A 10,282-nucleotide genomic window follows, 5' to 3' on the forward strand; every position below is an offset into this window, starting at 1 on the left:
TTAGAATCACTTTAACCATTAATTTTCCTCAAATTCTTCCTTGTTCTAAATTTTATTTTTCCCACCTTGAGTGTTTGGTCCCTGAACAGACATATAGAAAGAACAGCTCAAGGAAAAGAGTGTCCTGAATATATGCTTTGGGTAAGAGAGTTATGGGAGCAAATCCAAACCCCTTCTAAAGGGTAATAAGAAAAATAATTGTAGACAAAACCAAAAGCAAATATGAACAAAGTGGCAGCAGGCTCTACTGGTTGACCACTTTCTCTGTGTCAGCCATAGGGTGAGAAGTACACATTATGTTCTCATTTACGCTTCAACTCATGCCTGTGAGAGAAGTTTCATAAGTGCATCATGTCGATTCAGCTCCAAAATTGCTTTGGTCCCAATTTGTATGTCTGTTACAGCCCACATGCTTCATCTCTTTGCTTTGTCCCCCAACTCTACAAACTGCCTCTTCATGAACTTGTTGGAATTTAAACACTTTGGAAAGCAGGGTCTTACCTTATCTCCTTCTGATCCTTAATTCTAGGGGTGGGATTCCAATTTAGGATTGTTACTGCATAGTAGAAAAGTTTTCAAGTTTTTATTTCACTCTGTATGGTTTAGACCTGGATTCTATTTTGCACTGATAAAGAACAACAGGTGAAGTGAACACCAAGTTATTGGTTCAAAAACAAAGTTTCTTAAGTGAAATTTAAGTGGAATTTTTGCCCAATTAAATAAACTTAAATAAAAACTTACAAGGACCATAGAATATTAAAATGAACTCAAAAACTTATAGATTAAGAGGAAAAATTTATTTTTGGAAAGGGTAAAAATTTTTCTTTAGTGACATTTCATCAATATTATCATGTGAATTCTGAGAATGGTTAAGACTTTGTGGTGGTTAATTTTATATGTTAACTTGTCTGGGCTATGATGCCCAGATATTTGGCCAAATATGATTCTGGGTGTGCCTGTGCTGGTGCCATGGGGTGAGATTTACTATTGAAACGGGGACTTTTAGTTCAATAGATGGCACTCTGTAGTGGAGCCAGACCTCACCTTGTCAACGGAATGCAACTGGCCTGAATGCAACAAAAAGTCCCCCTCTCCCAGGCAAGAGGGACCTCTCCAGTGAGCCACCTTGGGATTTCCTCTACAACATTGATTCTTGGTGGTTCCTGAGCACACCGCCTTTGGACTCAGACTAGAACACTTTCCTGTATCTCTAGCTCCTCCCAGCCAGCCCTCCCCAATCCTGGGGGCCAATGGCTGACAGGAAAGTCCAGGGAAGAAGCAGAGGCCCCTGGGGGTGGGGCGTGAGGGGTGACTGTGCCACTGGCTGCCAGTCCCTGGTCAAAGACCATGACAGGCCTCTGCTTTTACAGGCAGAAGAAGGCGGTTGGTGTTGGCGGAGCCCCGCGATTCTCGGAATTCTGAGACTTTCTGGAGTCATAATGGACCCCAGCAACGCTTGAGGCTGTTCTGAGGAGAGAAGTGGATGGTGCTGGACGCGGTTTTCGGAGCTGGTCCGCTGGCTCCCTAATGTGGTGGCGATGTCGTCCTGGTTTGGAGGCCTGGGCTCAGGCTTGGGCAACTTCTTGGGGCAGGTGGGAAGCAGCTTGCCTTCTCTCACCGACCATGTATCCAGGTTCACCAGGGGAATGCTTCTGGATGACATAGGAGACAGAGCAGCAGGTTTACCTGATTGTGGGAGAAAGGAAATGGAAGCTAGTAATTCTCCACTAAGATCGGAGAGTGAAAGTCCTCAAAAGTATTCTACTGATCTGGAGGAAAAACATGAAGCATCAGAGCTGCAAATAAATCCTCAGTGTCCAAGGTATGGAAATCAACTGCAACAGAAGGAGGTAGAGATCAGCCATCTGAAAGGTAGACAGATGGCACTGCAAGATCAAGTGTTCAACCTCCAGGCAGCTGCTCAATGGGTAGGTTCAGGAGCTTGTGGTGTACCAACAACCACTGCACTGGCTCCATTGGGTTCCCAGATCAGTAGTGATTTTTCAGCCTTTTCTGATGATGATGACATGGACTATAGTGACCTAATTTTGTCCCACCAAGAAATAAACACATTGTCAGTTGAAGTTTCGAGACTTGAATCTAAAGTTGGCCATTCGAGGCATATTGCTGAGGCTCAGGGAACACAGAATTCTGACCCCAGTGAAATCTCCAAACTGCAAAATACTATCAAGACTCTTGAACGAAACCCAAGTCCAGACCTAGATGATCATCAGCCTGAAGTGTCAGTTTTGGAGCAGAGTGCTACTGTGGCAGAAAAGGGAACAATCCTTCCACAAAATTCTTCATCAATGGAAGAAGTGTTGAGGCTACAACGAGCCCTGTCTGATGCTGAAAAGGAAATAATGAGACTACATGATTTAAACCAGGATCAGAGTCTTGCTGAAGACAACCTGAAACTTAAAATGCATGTGGAAGCTTTAGAAAAAGAGAAGTCATCATTGAGTCAAGAAAAGGAGGAACTTCAGATAACACTGTCAAAACTGAGCTGTGACTCTCAAGTCGTTGAAAACACAGCTTCAACAGACATGAATGTGAATGTCCAATTACATGACTTAAAACTTCACTTGAAGGCAAAGGAGGAAGAACTGAATCAGAGTATCCATGAAAAGAAAATGCTGATAGCTGAGTTAGAAGAACTGGACCATCAGAATCAGGAAGCTACAAAGCACATGATTTTGATAAAAGATGAGCTATCAAAACAAGGAAAAGAAGGAGACCTTGTCATCCAGAAATTGAAACAAGATCTAGATGATGAAAAAAAGAGAGTTCATCAACTTGAGGATGATAAAATGAACCTATCCCAAGAGTTGCATGTGCAGAAGGAGAAGTTAACTCAGAATGCACAGAGCCTCAGGGATTTGCATTTAACCAAGCAGAAGCTTGAAGATCAAGTAGAAGATTTAGTAGATCAGCTAAATAAGTCACAACAAAGTAGCTTAAACATCCAGCAGGAAAACCTTCAGCTTAAGGAACACATTAGAAAAACTGAAGGTGAGCTGTCTGGATGTCAGAGTAAGTTGCAAAGTTCTCTGAATGAAGACTCTAACAGTAATGTGAAGGATGACTTGCTTCAAGAACAGGAAGCTGAAGTGAGCAACTTAAGGCAAAATCTTTCAGAAGTAGAAGAGCTCAATGAAAATTCAAAGAAAGTTCCTGTTGATCTCAAAAAGGAGAATGAAATGTTGATTTTACCATGTAAAGATGTAAGACGTAAGTTGGAAGCATCCATTGCTGCTAACAATCAAGTGTCTCAAGAAAAAGACACTGTCAAGGAGACTCTAATAAGAGACAAAGAAGAGATAGAAGCGGAACTGCACCAGGCAGAAAAAAGACTGTGGGAAGAAGCAAAGAACGACAGGCAGACTATTCAGGAACTCTCCAGTGCATCTCATTTGAATACCTCTGCCTTACAGCTGAAACCTGATTGTGTAGTTCCACTCAAGCAAGAGAAGGACTTTGAAATAGCAGGACTCAAAAAGAATATTGAACCAATGACTACTGATCCAAAAGAAACTGAGGAAATTTTGGAACCTCATGTGGAAGAACAGAAGCAATTGATACAACTTATAAAGGAGAAAGAAGTTTTTATTGAAAAACTCGAAGAAAAATGTTCAAAACTACAAAAGGATTTAGATGAGTGTTCTCAGGCCTTAAGAGAAAATGAAACTTTAAGGCAAACCATAGAAGAAAAGGACAGAAGTCTTGGCTCCATGACAGCAGAAAACAACCATCTGCAAAAAGAACTGGAGAGCCTTAAGGAACAGCAGAATCGAGCTGTCCCTGTGGCTGAGCCTAAAACCCTTGATGGTATCCCAGAAGTAGAATCGGAGGTATCTCAACTGAAAATAGTCAAAAATCATCTGGAAAATGAAATTAAACACCATCAAAAGATAATCACAAATCAAAACAAGCGTAAAACGCGACTCCTTCAGTCTTTACAGGAGCAGAAGAAGGAAATGGATGACCTTAAACACCAATATGAGCAGCTGAATGCTGCGCATATCCAGTTACTTTTAGAAAAAGATGAGGAAATTAAGAACTTGCAGAAAACGATTGAACAAATACAATCCCAGGTGCCTGGAGAAAGACTCGATGCTCAAACAGAGAATTCTGATATTTTTCAAGAAACAAATGTAAAAAGCCTCAATAGAGAAAGTGGAAGTGAACAATGTGACCTATGGAAGGAAAAGGAGTTGTTGAAGCAAACAGTAATAGACCTAAAGGGGAGAATATTGATTTTCGAAGTGGACTTTTCTAAATTAAAAGGGGAAAATGAAAAATTGAGAGTAGCATCCAAAGAAAAGGAAAGGGAGTATCAAGAACTACAAGAGACAAGCTCGAAGTTCTCTGTGAGGCTGGGAGAAAAAGAACTGGAGTGTGAGTCAATGAAGGAGAAAGCTCTTGCTTTTGAGCAACTGCTACAAGAAAAAAGTCAGCTTTCCAATGCAGTTGCAAAAATGCAGGAGAAGACAGTTATATTTCAGCAAGAACGAGACCAAGTCATCGTAGCACTCAAACAAGTACAGATGGAAAACAGTACTCTCAGGCAGGAGGTTCAAGAGTTCCGTGACAAAGAACTACGCTTGAACCGGGAGCTAGAAAGGCTACGCAGCCATCTCTTGGAATCAGAAGAGTCTTACACGCAGGACATTTTGGCTGCAGAAGACCAAGAGATGAAACTGAGAAAGGAAGTCATGCTTTTGGAGGAGAAGCTAGTGTCATCTTCTAAGGCAAGTCATCAAGCCAGCCTCCAGATAGAGTCACTGCAAGAACAGTTGAGGTTGGTCTCTCAACAGAGGGATGAGAATGCATTGCAGCTTTCGATCTCCCAGGCACGAGTAAGGCAGTATGCCCTGTCATCAACTAACCTTCAAAGAGTTCTAGAACACTTCCAAGAAGAAGAGAAAGCAATGCATTCTGCTGAATTAGCAAAAGAAAAACAGTCGATAGCAGAATGGAAGAACAAGGCAGAAAAACTAGAAGGACAAGTATCATCATTGCAGGAACGTTTGGAGGAAACAAATGCTATGTTGCATTCTGCTTCCAGACTTACAGAAGAGTTGGATCGGAAGGAACAACAGATCCAAGAACTTAAAAGACAAAACGAGCTCGGAAAAGAAATGTTGGACAAGGCACAAAAGAAACTGTCGACTTTGGCAAACAGCCCAGAAGGAAAAGTGGACAAAGTCCTCATGAGAAATCTTTTTATAGGCCATTTCCGTACACCCAAAGGTAAACGCCGAGAAGCCTTACAGTTAATGGGAAGCATCCTGGACATTCCAAAGCAGGAAATGGAGCAGTTGTTGAGTGAAGATTCTGGTGGTGTTACTAAGTGGATGGCTAGTTGGCTTGGCGGGGCATCGAAAAGTGTCCCCAACATACCTATGACACCAAATCAACAACCTGGGCTTCATAGTTCTTTTTCAGAACTCTTTGTCAAATTTCTGGAAATGGAATCTCATCCCTCTGTTCCACCACCCAAACTCTCTGCTCATGCCATGGACTGTCCAGACTCACCAGGAAGGAGAGAGCAAGGTGGCAATGTGCCAGGAAGTGTTAAAGAGGCAGCCAAATTCAGAGGTGGTCGAAGCACCAACGGGAATCCATTCTTGGTTCCCCGTTCGGCAGCTGTGCCTCTTAGTAACCTAGCTGGAGTTGGTCTTGGTGGACCTGGGCATCCTCTTTTTAAACCCATCTCAGATTTCATGCCCACCTTTACACCATTGCCAGTGTCCCCGGACAACAGCGCCACAGTTGTACTAGAGCACCTTCTAAAGCAAAGTCAATCTCATCCAGAGATGATTTAACACTCTAAAGAAGACTTTATAAACACTTTGTGCTTTTTTTACAGAGTGGCCTTTGGGAAAACTCATGTATTTGTAGACAAAAAGAGAAAGGAAAAACACTGGTATATATAGGTATATAGCTAATAGGTATTTTTATTGTTGTTGTGTGTTTTTTTGTTATAACAGTTTTTAAAAATTTGTTTTGTTTGCTGTAGCAGTTTTTCTTTATAAAATTTTGTTCCACTGTAGCAGCTAATCATCACCAGGCTTCAATTCTGATGTACTTTTGAGAGCAACTGTACAGAGTAGCTTTAGTGAACCATTAGCTCCAACCTCTTTTTTTAATGATTATATTTGATAAATTTAATGGCATTAAATAAAAATGATGCATTTAATTAACAAGGAAGAAGAAAGATCCAACCCTTAAGAAAAGGATATATATCTCCGATTTAGAGTATATGAAAACCAAATATGATATTGCAAAACGTTGTGAATTTTTAGTTGATCAAAGAAAACCTTGTACAACAAGTAAAAGAAAATTAGAACGGGGAGAGCCTGAACATGAAGTTTCTTGGATAAATTCTAAGATTCTTTGAATCCAAATACTATGACCCCTATCCATGTTACTTAATACCATTTCTATAGAAAACTCACTTCACATTAATTCAGTTTTCTAGATGTTAAATATGTCCAGAAGGAAGAGTATTTTCATGATTCAACCCCAAAGTGGAATCACACGATCCATTGCCAATGGAAAAGTTAGTAAGTATGTATCATTAAATACCTGGACTGTTTATTTACATACTTTTGGGGCTCCAAAATAATGCTTATAAAGACATTTGATCAAAAACATTTGGGGAGAGAAAGAAGATAACATAAATTTTTGAAAGATGAAAGGCTTTAAAAAACGAGTAGTTGCAACCTTTTTGTAAATTAAGGTAAAAGATGAATCAAAAGTTTCTAGCTTAAGTAGGTGAAATCAGAGTAGAGAAGAAGCAGATTGCATAGCACATACCTCTCTGACACCTGTAGTTTCTAAAACCATGAAGAACACTTTTATTAAAATTCACTTAAATAAAATTTAATAAATTTTTAATATAAATCATACTATAATTTAATATAAATTAATCTAATTTAAATTTATTTTATTAATTAATATTGTTTAAATTTATTAATAGTATTGTTTGATTTAAATTTATTTTATTGATATTGTTTATTAATTTATATTAATTACAGTATGATTTTATTTAAAAATTTATTAAATTTTATTTAAATTATTGCATGTTAATAAAGTCAATTTAAATAAGATTTAATATAGATTAAATTATTTAATGTTAATTATATAATTTAATATAAATTTTAATAAAATGAATTTTAATAAAAATGCTCTTAGTGGTTTTAGAAATTACAGGTGTCAGAGAAGTATTAGCTCCCTTTTTCTCCTCTCTGATTTTACCTAACTTAAGCTAGAAACTTTTGATTTATCTTTTATCTTAATTTACAAAAATAAATAAGGGATGACAAAACACCCAGTAGCTATATCCATCAGCTTTTCCTTTCTTTTTTCTTTATTTCACCTTAACATTTACATTATTTTACCAAAATCAAGATGCCATCAGTTGTTAGGCAGGAACAAAATCACCGAGACAACAACTGTAAGAGGCATCCCAATCTCAGATTGGCTAAGTATTAAAAACCTAGAAATGTCTGAGAACGGATGAGCTCTGATAGTAGAGTTTCCAAACTATGGAAAGTTTCCAAATGCTATGGAAAATGATGACGTTTCTCTTTTTGTGTTTTTAAGTTGAGAGCCTTGGAAGTACTACGGTCCTTTATCAGAAATTATATGTGCTTATTAAAGTCTTTAGATTTCTTATTTTTCCTGGATTATAGAAAAAGGGAGTCACAATTCCTTCAGATCTATTAGCATTTTAGTGACAGGAAATAATTCAATGAGGCATAGTTGTTTATTTGCATTCAATGACTATCAACTTTTATCTACTTTGGGAAGGGTCACAAACCACAGACCTTCTGCCTTCTGCTTTATTTCAAAGCTTCCAGCATCAGTTGCAAGAATTCTAAGAAACTCTGGGAATACTCTATGGTGCAAAATGCACACTTACTTTTTTTTTTTTTTTTAAAGCATCCCTAAGACATGAGTCCTTAGGTGAATTTCTTGTTCTAAGTAAATTGACTGACTCATTATGAAGTAATAACTTATTATGCCAAAATGAATAATGAAAGCACATGCTTCCAATCAGAGCAAGGAAGAAACAAGAAGGTATGATGTGTGGTAAAAATGCATGAACATGCAAATATGATCCAGCCTTATTAAGTCCAAAGTTTTTTGTCTCTTTTTTTATTTATTTTTTGAGGTTTCATTCTTGCCTGATATGCATGGAATAACTTTGGGGGGGAATATAATCAGAAATTCAGCACTAAAATCTGCCTTCCTGCAATATCACATGGCTTACTCCTAAGAAGAATGGTGCAATATCAAAGTCTATATTTTGCTTCAAGTTGCCAAATTGCTTGGAATTTTCTTCCAATACGACTCCTATGGTTGGGAAAAGCAGAGTTCAGATTTGTCATGAGAGATTTTTATATGTTCTGCTCACCCCATTGTGTCTAGGTGAGCCTTTGTGTTTCAATGCTGGGAAAAACACTTCTTTTATTTCAGAATTGAAGAGCTCTTGGAAACAGTGACCTTACTGCAAACTTGAGAAAAATATGTTATACAGGTATTCAGAAAATTGCAAAGATTAATATAGATTTAGGATTTTTTTAAGACAAGGGGCTTAAGGGAGGAACCACCAAGATAGCCTTAGAAGATTTCATACTCCCTGCATTCTTATAAAAAGCTTGTATATTGTAAACAAGATAAAACCAAACAGAACAGTTCCTAAGGAAATATTGTGCTTTCAGTTACCTTGTCTCATAAATTTATTAAAGTTTTATTAAAGACACTGAATTTGCTAGCCTTTTTATTAAATATTTGATATATGCTATTAATGTCTGTCACTGGATTTTATTTGGTCTGACATTAAAATCTGTATACTCTTTATAAGCACAGATGAAATATTATTTGAGATAATTTATCACAAACCTTTAGGAATTTATAGACACGGAGAGAGTATCGAATGATATCAAAAGTGGAGTTTTCTTAGTTTTCTTTAGGATGATTTGCTTAGAGTAAGGAATACTAGACTGATCAGAAGGGGCTGCAGCAGCTTTGCTGGTTAGCTTGTCCATTTGAAAAACTTTTATTGAGGACAGGCAAAATATACCTAGTCCCAAATCCATTGAACTGATCAAACTCTGCAACAGTTAACCAGAGTAGCTTCCTCTTCTATGCCCCCAAGTTTTGAGCAATGCTCTGTAGATGATACCTTGAATGATCCTTGGCATTGAAGAACTGTCATCTAACAAACAATTTATTTCCTTTTTTCTTGTCCTTCTCAGGGATCCTAATAAGTGATTTCCAGAGGCGAGGAGAGGAGGGGTAAGGGAAGGTACTGGGCAATCTAATTGACCCAAATTAGGTTATGTGAATGCACCAATGTGTAACAATGAAGACCACTATTATGTGCAATTATAATGCAGGAAAAATGATCTTATAAAAAGAATATGATTTCTATAACTTCAAAATAATCTGAAGCCTCAGGAAAAGCATTTTAAAAATAGTTTGAGCTTACTTATAAGACTTTTTATCTGTTCATCAAGGCTTTGTTTTATGAGTACATGTATTTCTTTTTAAAAAAATTGTAAACCCAGCAGGGTGTGGTGACACATGCCTTTAATTGCAGCAGTGTGAGGCCATCCTCATCAATTTAGAGAGACCCTTTCACAAAATAAAATCAATAGAACTGGGGATGTGGCTCAGTGGTTAAGCATCTCTGGGTTTAATTCCCATACCAAAACAACCAAAAAATCATGTAACAAACTTTTTTTTTTTAACCTAAGCAATTGAGATTGATCACAAAGTCATTACTTCAAGTCACCAGTGGCACAAATTCATAGTGACTTTGAACTTGAGTTCTAAATACAAATGAATCATGCCCAAAATGACTGTCCTAACAAAGAATGTGTGGACTTTCATCTGTGTATGTGCATAGATTTATGTATCTTCAGGTCTATAAAGAATTCCAGTAACCTAATGAGTCAGTTTTGGGGCTTAAAAAAAAAACACTTCTAACTCCATTTTCAACCTATGATGTTTTCCTAGAGATGCTGAGACTATGTAATCTTCTTTATAATGACTTTGAAAAAAAAAAAACAATGACAACTCTAAAGGGAGTTAAATTAAGGAACTGGTTGGAAATAGTGCTGTATCCTTCCTATCCTGGTAGAGCAAGAGAAAGAGGTCCAACCTAACTTGGATTCAGGCCTAGGAATCCCTTTGATTTACTTCACTGGCAGCCATGCTGAGAGTTTCCGAGTCCAGTCGTCCAGTCTTTCATTTCTATACAGAACAA

General features: G+C 37.7%; 1 pseudogene; it reads left to right on the forward strand.

Annotated features, from left to right (window-relative positions):
• Positions 1 to 1,538: 1,538 nt before the first annotated feature.
• LOC144253290 (thyroid receptor-interacting protein 11 pseudogene) lies at positions 1,539 to 5,828 on the forward strand (annotated as a pseudogene).
• Positions 5,829 to 10,282: the final 4,454 nt, after the last annotated feature.

The sequence above is a fragment of the Urocitellus parryii genome, chromosome 1, assembly GCF_045843805.1.
Source record: "Urocitellus parryii isolate mUroPar1 chromosome 1, mUroPar1.hap1, whole genome shotgun sequence".
Lineage (NCBI taxonomy): Eukaryota > Metazoa > Chordata > Mammalia > Rodentia > Sciuridae > Urocitellus > Urocitellus parryii.